This window comes from Siniperca chuatsi, linkage group LG7, assembly GCF_020085105.1.
Source record: "Siniperca chuatsi isolate FFG_IHB_CAS linkage group LG7, ASM2008510v1, whole genome shotgun sequence".
Classification (NCBI taxonomy): domain Eukaryota; kingdom Metazoa; phylum Chordata; class Actinopteri; order Centrarchiformes; family Sinipercidae; genus Siniperca; species Siniperca chuatsi.
The window spans coordinates 29,885,483-29,898,689 of NC_058048.1; the positions used below are offsets into that span (position 1 = coordinate 29,885,483).

The window sequence follows — 13,207 nt, forward strand, 5'->3', positions numbered from 1 at the left end:
TGATGGGGTCAGAAACCTCTTCACACACACACACACACACACGTGCTGATGCACAGACAAACCTCACACTCACACACACTCTCACACGCACACACACTTGCAGGTTAGCAGCAGCAGTAATGTTATTCCATTACCACAAACCATGGCCATATGGTTATTACAGTTTGTAATCAGCTGGAGGTTTCCATGACGATAAGTGCTTGAGGTCAACTATGTGCCAGGATACTCACTCACACACACACACACACACTCACACACAGATTATAGAGACAAAGACCAAAGGAATGATCCTTCCAGTCATTCAACCTTTTTTCCATCCGCTCTGTCTTTTAAATCCATATTGATTTTCATATCTGCTCTTCTGGCATGACAGCAGAGAAGTGTGTTGTCAAAGCACATCGCTTACAGATGTGTATTTTCACATGATGAAAGCCCTTACTGTTAAACACACAAACACACACACACAACCTGCAGTGCTCTGTTTCATTACTGTAAAACTACAGTCCTCTTCATGGCAGCTCATTACATATTTACCAACACCAAGTGTCTCCCTTGTTATCGTTTGCTCTTTTTCTCTTCCTTTATCTCCATTTGTCTCTCTCTCTCTCTCACACGCACACACACACACACACACTCACTCACTCACTCACTCACTCACTCACTCACTCACTCATGCACACACATAAACAGGTGCATACACACAGGTTTTATATGAAATGCCATATGGGATCACACTTTATTTATAGCCAGTTGACTTAAGTTGACGTATAAAACAAAAATCCCTCTTTGTCAAAAAGATGAAATCATTTTTGGCTGTGGTCAAATTTAGCTACACTTGTGAGGTAAGCCAACTTAAAACATTGAGGACATTGTGGACAGACCTCACATTGATGGGTGGTGTTTAGCAGCCGCAGGCTATTCCTCTAGCTGTTGCTGACCGTCGCTGTCGCTGGGTAAAATGACAAACATCATAGGCCACAGAATATATCAGCATTAACATTAACATTAATACTGCTGCTAAAATATAACTTTGGGCGGTTGTCTGGTTAATGTGCTCTCTGCTGTCTGTATTTAGCCAAAGAGTGTTTGTATGGAAAAAGAGACATCACTCTGTAATACCTCTCTGAGACTGAGTGGACTGAGTGAATTTGTAGTTCAGACAGGCACAGTGGTGACTCTTCTGTAGAGAAATGATCCAGCTTTAATGAATATCATCAATAATCAACCAATAATTAATTAAGTCTTACTAACTTAACATTTCTAAATCAGAAATTCAGCAGGCCACACTTGTTATTTCAAAATGTTAGATAAATATTTAATAAGCATTTCATATCTAATGCTGTTGTTGTTTTCAGGTTGTATCTACAGGTTGTGAACATTAATTCGGATGTCACTTAAAACTGTTCTCGGCCAACAAACGGTGATTATAGATCTTTAGGTTTAAGTTATTGATAACTTAAGTTACTTGCAAATGCTGAAAGCTAAACCTAATTAGATTCAATGAGGGATTTAAAATGATTCTGATTCGATAAGTGGATTTAATACTGAATTATTGATTTGATACTGTACCATTTATCAGTGCCTTCCAAAACTGTACAAATTATTATCGCAAAATGTAATCATTTCTGCTATCCCCACCAGACATGCAAAAATACTCCAGTTGCAATAATGTCTGATATTCTTTTTTCCCCACAAAAAGTTCAATTACCTAGTTGAACATTTTCTAAATTACATCTACTGCTTCTCCATTATTGAAAAACCCAGAATCTATGAATATGCAAATATTGTTCCGTGCAAAAGTTTAACTTCTACACACAAGTTGTCTCCTATTTCACTTTAAAGTCCATTCTGAGTGTATGTGCGCTAGAGGTCTCAAGACATTAACCTTGTGTTAGCGGTATATTTGACCATGCTCGTACATACACGTGTTAAACGGAGATTTCATGTGAGCGCAGAGAAACTTGCCCTCTTCAGCAGATGAAAGTGAAAACATCATTCAAGTGTAACTCTGCACATGCATCATTCTGCACAGTGAAGGTCGAACATCCAAGTGAAGGAAAAGAAGCAAGGGGGAGTGGAGTGGAGGGGGGCTTTAAGGGGGGTTTTGGGTTTAGGCACTTAACAACTTGGTTAGGGAAAGATCACGGTCACGGTTAAAAGAACATCGACTGTCGTTAGGGAACAGATAGGAAACAACCGCCTCTCATGTTAGTCTGATGTTATGTTGATCCATCCATCCACCTCGACCTCCTCCCACTATTTCCATACATACATACACATACAGTCGTTTTTGGACATTTGCTGAAATGGCCGATGCTGTCGAAGACAGACTTGTTACTACTTATCGTATCAATGCCTTCTCATCCAGCCCTAGTCCACACAGCAGTCCTCCAGGGAATTACTGTAAGTAATTTCAACATCCTCAGAAGTTCAGTAAAACCAACATGTGACAGTGACAAGTGATGGAGACATGTCTAGTTGGAAAGAAGACAAAAAGTTTTACCTCATGAAACTACTCTCTGCAGTGCTGACCTTCAAACACAAACACACACACACACACACACACACACACACACACACTGTACACTGTAAAAGAAACACTTTCTGCACATCTTGTCCGTGTTCGTAAGAGTACCTGATACACACATTTGGTTGTGTGTATGTGTGTGTAAGACGCTGACACGCAGTCTGAACAAAGCTGCAGTGTACAGAGAGGAGACGAGAGGAGGAGGAGGAGGAGGAGGAGGGAGGGTGGGGGAGGATGAGGAGAGTCTGTCCCTCTCAGCTTATCTCACCACAGAGCACTGCACCTGCTGCGGTTGCCAGGTTGCAGGGAGGTTTACAAGCAAGGCAGAGTTGCCATGTTGGAGTGATTTTAAGCAGAGGAGGTGAGTGGATTTGGAGGGAGCACAGAGGGAAGAATCCCGTCGCCATGTCAGGCTCTTCAGATTTGAAGTGGCTCAGTTTGATGCAGGGCACAAGTTGCCAGGTTGGAGTGAGTTTTAAGCCGGTGGACGGGAGGCGTGTGGGGGCAGATGTTGTCAGGATGTTTAACAGGTACAAAGGTTAATGGAGAACATGGACGGTTGCCATGTTGGTCTCATTTTTTTTAAGTAGCAAAGTGAACAGGCTAATTTGGAGACATGGAGGCTCAATTGCTTTGTAGCTTGTTTGAAGCACCCTGTGCTTTGACAAGGTTGCCTATTTGGAATGATATTAATCCAGTGAAAAGGTAATGGTTAGAGGATACCAGCAAAAACAGGTGAGGGCATTTTGCGGGGGTAGATGTTAGTTGCCAGGTTGGAGTCATTTTAAACAGCTGGTGACAGTGTTTGAAGGTAGTCAGAGTTTTCAAGGCTAAAGATTTTTAGGAGAAATTTAGTCGCAGTGGATGGAAAGCCTTGCAAGTTGAAAGCTCAGTTGTCCTTTCACAACTTGAAGAGCAGGATGGGAAAAGACTTAGTTGCCAATTTAGAGAGACTGTATTTATTATTGTATTTCTGACACGTGTCAGAGAACTTGGAAAAGTGATGAAAGGTTGACCAGGATGAAGAGGAAGACAAGCCTGACATAAGTAAGTATTGGTTTCCAGGGCAGTTATTTTTAGCCAGTGCAAAGGACACAAATGTACATATTTTAATTTTTTTGATCCGGGGTGGAAAGAAACAAAGTCGCTTGTTTTTTGGCTCAGTGTACCACTTACAGGCTGTCGCTCTTCAGTCCAGGTCACATGACTTTACTCGCCCTCCAGAGACTTATTATAATGAACTCCACTTCCTCGCGTCTTCTGGAAATATAGTAAGCTGAGATGTGCCTACAGTGTATTTTTGAAACACAGGTTCTTCCAGGCTTTGCTCATCCAGCACCTCGTCAGCTCACAGGGGCCACACCAGGTAGGAAAACCAGGTCACCTTTGTCTAGTATCTGTAACTTTCTGAATAGTTTTCTCCACCATGCTCGGAAATAAATCTGTACAAAAGAATGATGATGGAGGAAAGGAAAGATAACATATTCATAATCCCCTTATATTTGAACTGTCATACAAAATCCTTAATAGGTGACAGGAAAATTCCAATGGATTCCTGTTCAGGATGTCCCTGTCTATGTCAGATTTCAAATTACATTATTTAATTACATTATTTTATTTTTATTTTTTTACATGGGATATCAGTGAGTGGCGTGGCCCTTTAAGGAACATAAAGATTTTTTTTCTGTGAATTTGGTTGCTGGAGTATTTTTGCTGTCCGCCACTTGCTAACAGTGTAACAGCACAGACACACTCCAGGAACACCAGTTCTTTTTCATATTTCAACCCTGTTGCCAGACATGTTGATGATTCTGCAACATGATGATTTTGGTTTTCAACACAGTATAGAGTTGCCAGGTTTGTTTACTATTACTTGTGACCCTGAAAATATTTTAAGCCACTAGAAAAAACAATGATATTAAAGAAAATTGATTTGTTATTTGGCTTGAGACAGGGGAGCAAGAAAGACTTTTGTTGCCAGATTGGAGCGGTATGATGTTGTGCACTTCGTGTATTGATGACGGCACTACAAGCAGGTTATTTGATGCATGATGGCGGAGGTAAGGTTTTATTAACACAGTGTGATTTTGCCAGGTTGGACAAACAGATGGAGACATCAGGTCGAGTGAGGGGAAAATGAAGCCGGTTATTTGATTTTCAAGAGGGTTACGGTTGCCAGGTTGAAGTGAGGTTTCCAAAGTTGAAGTAAACTGCTTGAAACTCTGTGTTGCCACTTCAAATACTATCAGCCACAGAAGAAGGTTATTTCATTCAGGTGCCTGATGAAAGGAGTTGTTCACACAGTGTGAAGTTGCCAGTTTGGATTGTTGTAAGTTTGACCTCATAGATATTTGGAGCCATTTGAGAACAAAGTGGTAATAGGGCACAGAAAAGGGCGGTTATTTGGAGCGGGAGAAGTTTTTCCAGGGCGAAGAAGGGTTGCCAGGTTAGATTGATAAGAGTTTGCTCTGAAAGACATACAGACAAGACACAAACAAACAGAGGGAGAGCACTTCAGGTTCTGTTAAATCCAGAGGAGGGTTATTTGGTGCAGAATGAAGGTGTGAAGTTGCCAGGTTGGATCATTGCTGTTAGAGGCTTAGGATAGTCAGGAGATATGAAAATCACTATATGATCTACCTTTGCTTCTTTTTTAGAAAATGTTTCCAGGTTGGACTGAAAATGTATTTACTTGTAAACTTGTAGAGCGATTGGATCAGCAGAAGTTGATACTAGAAGGTTGTTTTAAACTGCCAAGATTGTTTTACAGAAATGCACAATTCAAAATCCAAAATGTTCGGATTTGTTCAATGTTTGATTTGTCACATGCTCACTAGAGCCTGACCGATACTGGATTTTTGACGACTTACGGGCTCTTTGGCTTTTATGTATAATTTCTTGTTACCTATCATCCAACATATAAACAGATCAGCTAAGATTTGCCGATTAATATTGGTCACACCGGGGAATTGATCAGCCTCTAACGGTCACCTATTTATCTACCTCAGAGGTTTTCAAAGTGATAGGCGGGCCTCCCCAGCGGGGCTCCAAACAGTTTCAGAGGAGGCTCAGTCAGTGGAAGTGAAAAAATATTACATTAGTTATTACATTAGTAGAGTAGTACATTAGAGTGTGATTTGGTTAAAGAGATAGTTCAAAGATACAGTAGTTTTGGGAAATGTTACTGTTTTTTCCACTTTCCCAGTCAGAAACTAATACATGCCTTAGATCAGACCTTTTTATGTATTTGGTGTAGTCTAAAGTTATGTCAAACAGCAATATTAGGCTATCTTGAGTGTCTATGGGATCAAATTACATAATCATGATTCCATAGGCATCCAGGAATTGAGCAAAACTAAGCAAGTAAACTAAGGGGGGTGAGGAGGCGCCTTTTTCCAAGCTTTGTCTGAGGGGAGGCCCACAGTCTCAGACTTTGAAAACCCCTGATCTACCTGTATCACTTTATGGGGAGTTGGTCTAAACATTTTGTGCAAATTTGTGAGTATGTACAGTATGTGCATGATGAGCAGAATGAAACAGGTCCACATGTCAGTGTTTTCAAGTGTCTAAGACTCAATTGAAGCCTATAGTTTTGGCTACGTCACCATGTTTAATATGAGGTGTTACAAAGTTACTCGTGGATTTTATAAATTTACATCCTATTTAACATTTCGGGCATGAAGTCATTCTTGTATCCAAAGCATATGCGTGCAACAGTAAGTTATAAGCTTCAATTTAATTACTGCCAGAATTTGAAGCAGCCACTAGAAGTAAGTGTAGTGATCAGAGCTCCTCTGGCCGGATAATAAGAAGAGCTACAAAGTGGAAATGAAAGTCAAACCAGTAGAAGGCAATTTCTTTTCACTGTAGTTTTGACAATGGCTACCTGAGCCAAACGCTGTGTGCACAACACTTCATACACTTAACACTTTCGAGCAGATAGACCTGTGGTTCACACAAGACACATTCCATCCTTCATGTTTGATAATGTGTGGCTTCCTACCAAGATGAGAATACTGGACAACAGCCAGAAGCAGCTTTTACCAGAAGGTTATTTTTTTAAAGTCAGATTACTTCAGGCTGATGAATTACAGTGCCTCCGGAAAGTATTCACAGCGCTTCACTTTTTCCACATTTTGTTATGTTACAGCCTTATTCCAAAATGGATTAAATTCATTATTCTCCTCAAAATTCTACAATCAATACCCTATAATGACAACGTGAAAGAAGTTTGTTTGAAATCTTTGCAAAGTTATTAAAAATAAAAAACAAAAATAGTCACATGTACATAGGTATTCATAGCCTTTGCTCATTACTTTGTTGAAACACCTTTGGCACCAATTACAGTCTCAAATATTATGATGCTACAAGCTTGGCACACCTATTTTTGGGCAGTTTCTCCCATTCTTCTTTACAGGAGCTCTCAAGCTCCATCAGGTTGGATGGGGAGCGTCGGTGCACAGCCATTTTCAGATCTCTCCAGAGATGTTCAGTCGGGTTCAAGTCTGGGCTCTGGCTGGGCCACTCAAGGACATTCACAGAGTTGTCCCGTAGCCACTCCTTTGTTATCTTGGCTGTGTGCTTAGGGTTGTTTTTTCTGTTGGAAGATGAACCTTCGCCCCAGTCTGAGGTCTAGTGCTCTGGAGCAGGATTTCATCAAGGATGTCTCTGTACATTGCTGCCTTCATCTTTCCCTCGATCCTGACTTATCTCCCAGTTCCTGTCGCTGAAAGAGTCCTGGTGGTTCCAAACTTCTTACATTTACGGATGATGGAGGCCACTGTGCTCACTGGGACCTTCAATGCTGCAGAAATGTTTCTGTACCCTTCCCCAGATCCGTGCCTCGATACAATCCTGTCTCAGAGGTCTACAGACAATTCCTTGGACTTGATGGCTTGGTTTGCGCTCCGACATGCACTGTTAACTCTGGGACCTTATATAGACCGGTGTGTGCCTTTCCAAATCATCTCCAATCAACTGAATTTACCACAGGAGGATTCCAATAAAGTTGTAGAAACATCTCAAGTATGATCAGTGGAAACAGGATGCACCTGAGCTCAATTTTGAGTGTCATGGCAAAGGCATCACTTACGTACATGTGATTTTTTTCGTTTTTTATTTTTAATAACTTTGCAAAGATTTCAAACAAACTTCTTTCACGTTGTCATTATGGGGTATTGATTGTAGAATTTTGAGGAAAATAATAAATTTTATCCATTTTGAAATAAGACTTTTTCCTTAAAGAAATACCCACCATTGAAACCCTTCCTTTTTATTCTTTTTTTTTGTTTGTTTTTTTTTTTTTTTTTTACATTTTATCATCCTGAGACAAATTGTCACGCAGGTGAAAGTGCCGTACATAAAGCATAGAGATGAATTAGAACAACATTTTAAAACATAATGTGGAAGAAAATAAAATCAACTATAACAAAATGATAGTCCCCAAGTACAGTTTGAGTTACAGTGCGGTTTTAAAAAAGCCCCATGAATTTATGCGGTTATTATGTGATGATTATACTGTTAGTTTGTGAGTGTTGTATATGTTTTATAATGTCATTATTTGGTGTTTCAACCTTTCCTCAACCTCTCTTGACCTGCCAGGTTTTAATTTCTGTTGTAAAATTTGGTTTCTTCCTGTTCTGTCTGAGTGAAGTACTGACACCAAAATCTGACACTGTTGAAGTTTTAGATAGCTGCAACTTTTATTTCTTGCTTACACACTCAGTTGTAGCTGTAGGAAATATCTGGATGTGACAGTGTGTTTTCTACTCCTGGCAGGTACACACAGGAAACAGAAAACTCCTATGCAAACTCAGGAATGCAAATTACAAAACTGATTACTGTTTTTGTTGGACTTTTTGAGAGGATTTTTCCTTTAATGACCACATAATCCTGAGGGTCAAGTAGAAAGGCGGGGACAGTGGTCAAAGCAGAGTGTGGAGACCAGTGTAGAGTTGCCAAGCTGGGCTGATTTGAGTCGGGGCAGCAGGAGGAGGACTCCCAGCATTATTTTACAGAAGTGCTGACAGTTCCCAACCAGAAAATGTGCTTAGAAATCCAGATAATTTCCTGCAGTCACCTATTAAGTCTTTTCCACTTCAGTCTCAATGGATCTTTTTATAACTGTGGAAACACATTTAGGAAGTGGGCCAAACTCATCTCCCATATGTCTCTGTGGGAGAATGTTGAGTCTCTCAGTGGGGTTGAAGAAAGGCTGGAAACTTACTGACTGAGATAGAAAGAGAGCAGTATTTAGTGATGAGGTGAAAGAAAGGAGAGATGTAAATAAATGAGAGAGGGATGAAGAGAGAGACAGTTTAGGCAAAATTGAAGTAGAAAGAGTCGAGAGGCGAGTGAGAGAGACTTTACACCATCTGGCTGTGATGTTGTAACTCCCAAAGGTTACCCGCTTGGCTCTGTTTGTTCCTCAGTGTGTTACCATCAGAGGCAACAGTCATGTAGAACCTTGACAACCATCAGACAAGGTCAACTTTTTATCTTCAAATTGTGTGCACCCAGCAGGGAAATACTGAACTTACAACCAGGTGTTGCAAACGCCTCCAACAAAGCACCGCTAGACGATGGAACAGTCGTCCTGTAAATTCACATACAGTTTGTTGCTTTCATGGTTTTTGCAGTTTGACACTGATTGGTGCAACCATAACATCTTATTGTAGATGCATTTAACATTCAAAGAACACTCCAATGGTTTGGTATTGCACTTTCATGGATTTGCAAGAGACAGATTCATAAAAGAAAGTTCAATTAGTTTTTCACTAGCTCATCCCTGCCTGGTGAACACCCATGTCTGTCAAACTGCAAGCCACCCGTTTGTGACAGGTTTCTGTTATATATTTGAATGCGTAAACTGAGATGACCTCAATGACATCGTTATGGCATCGTCAGGGTTGTTTTCTCAGACTCGACAAAGCAAGAGCATGTGTACTGCAGTATGCAGTATAAACACATGATGTACCGTAGAATTATCAGAATGCATTTCTTTGACGTCCAGCAACATCTCTGAGTGGTCGCATGGTTAAAACACGTTGAACATACTGTTATTAGGAAACTCTTTGGGGCATCAGTATTGTTTCTATATATATATATTTTATCTTTGGTGATGAACTTTGCTGTGTGTCATTCATCTTTCCTTACATGGACTATTTTCATGGGCATGTCTTTGGACATCTTTCTGTCTGGCAGCTTCACATCAATGACTGGAAAATCTTTGTGGAGGCACACTGGACGAAGCAAGTGACAAATCAAAAGCAATTATTTTTATTGTGCCACAATGAAAACGTTTACATCATATAGAAATGCTTATTAGTGCATATGTATCAATTTGTATTCAATAGTTTAAACACATTTAAAACTATTGTGACAAATTTGTTCGACGTTCAATGTTTTCATTTCTATGAAACCTCGCAGAGAAAACAGACCTGACATCAGAATAAAAACACTAAAAAACTACAAACTCCTGAAAGATGTCTTCCATCTGTGCTGATGATTTCCATAAACAAAAATGAAACAAAATTTGTAAATCAGAGTGCTAGTTAACAATTTTTTTTTTATTTTCTTCCTTCTTTATGTTTTCATTCATCCAGTTTGGAAAAATGAGTTCAGACAGGAGCCATATGTTGGTAATTGTGGCTTTAAAGCACTCTAGAACAACGGCATATGGTTATATTTGTTTTCCCTGTAATATCATACTAAGGATACTAGACTTTTTATTTTATGAATAATTTTCAAGGCACCAGGCTATTTAAGAGTCTAAGACGGAGAATCAGTTCTGTGTTTTGTGTTTATGTGACCTTTTGACCTTGATATTCCATGCTATGCTTCCATTTATTGCTAAAAACAATGATTTGATTAATCAAATAATTGAACAACAGAAACTTAAGATGGTGACAATTTAGACAATTATTTAATAATGTATTCCTGCATTCATCATCTAAAAATTTTGACTTTAATCAGTTGGGTTCTGATAGCTGGTTCCATATTGGAGCCGCAAAATACCCAGATTTGTTAAGCGCCAACACTAACACAACTCTTATTAAACCTTTTATCTCTCCTTCCTCTTCTTCATTAGCAAAAAGAACTGTAGAAAACATTCGGTGAACGTCAGCATGTTTTTTTTTACTTTTAGCCAGCTCTGACAACGTTGCTTTTGCCAGCTGAAATGATATCAAACATCACCGGTGGTAGAGTATTTTAGCTGTAGCTTAATTAATATCAATTCTTTAAGGCTATAATGAAACTTTTTGGTGTTGTCTGGTTGACATGTTCTCTCCATTCCCATGTCGATACTCAGTTTTTTGAGGGAAAAGAAACATTACTCAGTATCATGATGGCACAACCATGAGTAGACTGTGTTTTTGTAGTCCAACACGACCAACAAAGTGGCTATTGAACCTCAAACCTACCCTCAACTAGTGGAGGGCAGGTCTGACTCTGTCACTGTCCATAGTGCTGGTAAATGTAAAATAGAAGCAAGATTATGTGGTGGTACTGCTGTGTTCTGTGAGGCCTGCTTATCAAACGACACTCACAATTTCTCAAAGGAACTGATTTTCAGTAAAACATCAGTTGTCCGTAGGTGAAGTGTAATGGCTGCAGCTAATTGGTTAATAGGCAGCGGTTCAGCTGCTGTGTCTCAACTTCAGCATCACTTCCTCTCTAAGCTCTCTCACTCTGTCATTGATAAGCCACAAGGAACGGTGCCTCTTTTTACCCATGATGCTTTCTTTCTGTCTCTTTCTCTTCCCACTGATGGATGGTTTTTGCTGATTGAAGGAACATGTCACTTTACCAGCCAAGTTGCCATTTGGCTGCTCTGCCGTCCTCTCACTGCATCTCTCCACTGGTCTGCCTCCCTCCTTTCTTCCCCTCTCTCCTTTCAACCTTTTCCCTCTTCTCACCACTTTTTCTCTTGGTCTCTCTGCAGGGAATCTTGGCAGACTTTGACAGACAGCTGGTTGAGCCAGTGACAAACTTCGAGGACATTTAACACCCGTCTGCAGAGTCCTCCGGTCAAACCAACGTAGGCGTGCGCACCACAAGTACGTGCACGTGAACCCGGATGAGCGCCAGCGCTGTTTCATGCCCTGTGCGAAGAGGACGGCCCCCCTCCCTGCTAAAGAGGTAGGCTGCTGTTGAGTAAGAGTCATTTAATGCAAATGTCACGCTGCTTGATGGCTGTGGTTGTAAGATTTGCTTTTAGTTTGATAATTATATTTGAATCTGTTGTCTCAGCAAAATAATCTAATCTAAATATTAAGAATTGGTTCAAAGACATTAGATTTGATATTTCTAAGGCTTCCTACTTTTGATTGGCTGAGCTTGTTGGTGACAAATGAGGTCTGACTGGTGGAGGTGACTGCCAGAATTTGGATTTGCAGACTGTAGGCTGATTACTGATAAGTGGAGCTTTAAATAAATGCAGTACTGTTAGCACAGTTCAACATCATGTCCAGCAGAAACATTTTGGAGGAGTTATGTAAAGTGTGCATGTGTCAGAACAGATCCATACAGAGTGGTTACACGGTGATTTTAACATCCACTGGCTGCATGAGAAAGATCCTTGCCATGCCACATTGTTGTCTTTACACATCTTGTCTATTGTTGGTGCACCAGCATGTGTAATTTTGGAATATACTGTAATATATTTCAGGAGAGTGGAGAGTGCAGAGTTTAAACGTTTTATTCAAATTTTCCTCCATTTCGCTGCCTTTCCCACGCAAACTGCATCATGAATTAGCAAGACAAACTGTTTTTGATGGATATCTGTATCTGCTATTGCCAGTCTAGATGTCATTCACTGTTGTCCTCTGTATTTACTCAGTATTTGCTTATTTTGGACTTCAAATTCTAGTCATTCCATGTATATTGTTGGACATAAGTCATTATGTCTGGGTGTCTAGTTTCAATAATCTTCAGGTCTGTTTGCAGCTTCAGATATTTGGAATGTAGGTTGGGTAATAGGAATGAATAGATCCAAACTTTGGCCTTGGAGTTGGATGCACTGGACGCAGCTTTACCAGTAACTTGAGTCTGTTGCAGAAGACAAATTCCCCCACAGGGATTAATAAAAAGTAACTCAACAAATTGGTTTCTGTGGTATTTGACACTGAGACCATGCTGTTATAAAATGTCCTCTCTCCACTTGGCTGGAACAGGTTTTATGGATTACTCTTATGTTTACATTGTTTGCTGTGTTGTATTTTAAAAGTAATGGCCATGAGTTCTGAGTTTGTTTCATTGATTTCTCTGCACCTACAGTATACTTTGGTAATTTATTGTGTAAATCATTTTTTCTCTTTTATTTATCTCCAGTAGAGATTCATTAGAACTATAAACTCTCAACAGGTAAACAATCATGAGAAATAACATTGTAAAGCCATGCAGTTTTAACCTTATTACATATTCTTTCAAGATTAAGATTCAGTTTAAGATACAGGGACATAAGTCAAAATTGCCCCTCTTACAGTTTAATTTTCATTCAACAGATCGGTGAGCTACCCACAAGATAATATGAAAATCAATGAAACTCAGCAGACGTTCCTGTTGTGTTTCTTAACTCGATGTCAAACATGATCAACTCCAGTCAGCCTTGGCTGCTGGGTAAAAAAAGGCAAAAAAAATCACCCCCAAAATAAGCATTAATCCCAGTTTGACATTCAT

The 13,207-nt window shown here is 39.8% G+C and overlaps 1 protein-coding gene across 14 annotated transcripts in view; it reads left to right on the plus strand.

Annotated features, from left to right (window-relative positions):
• Nucleotides 1-13,207, plus strand: part of si:cabz01090165.1 (uncharacterized protein LOC100333421 homolog) — a 359,346-nt gene that overhangs the window by 169,932 nt on the left and 176,207 nt on the right. For all 14 annotated transcript variants that reach the window (XM_044202660.1, XM_044202664.1, XM_044202653.1 and 11 more), the window contains one exon: nucleotides 11,472-11,668. The gene's annotated coding sequence lies outside the window, so the exon portion shown is untranslated. The remainder of the gene's footprint in view (nucleotides 1-11,471; nucleotides 11,669-13,207) is intronic.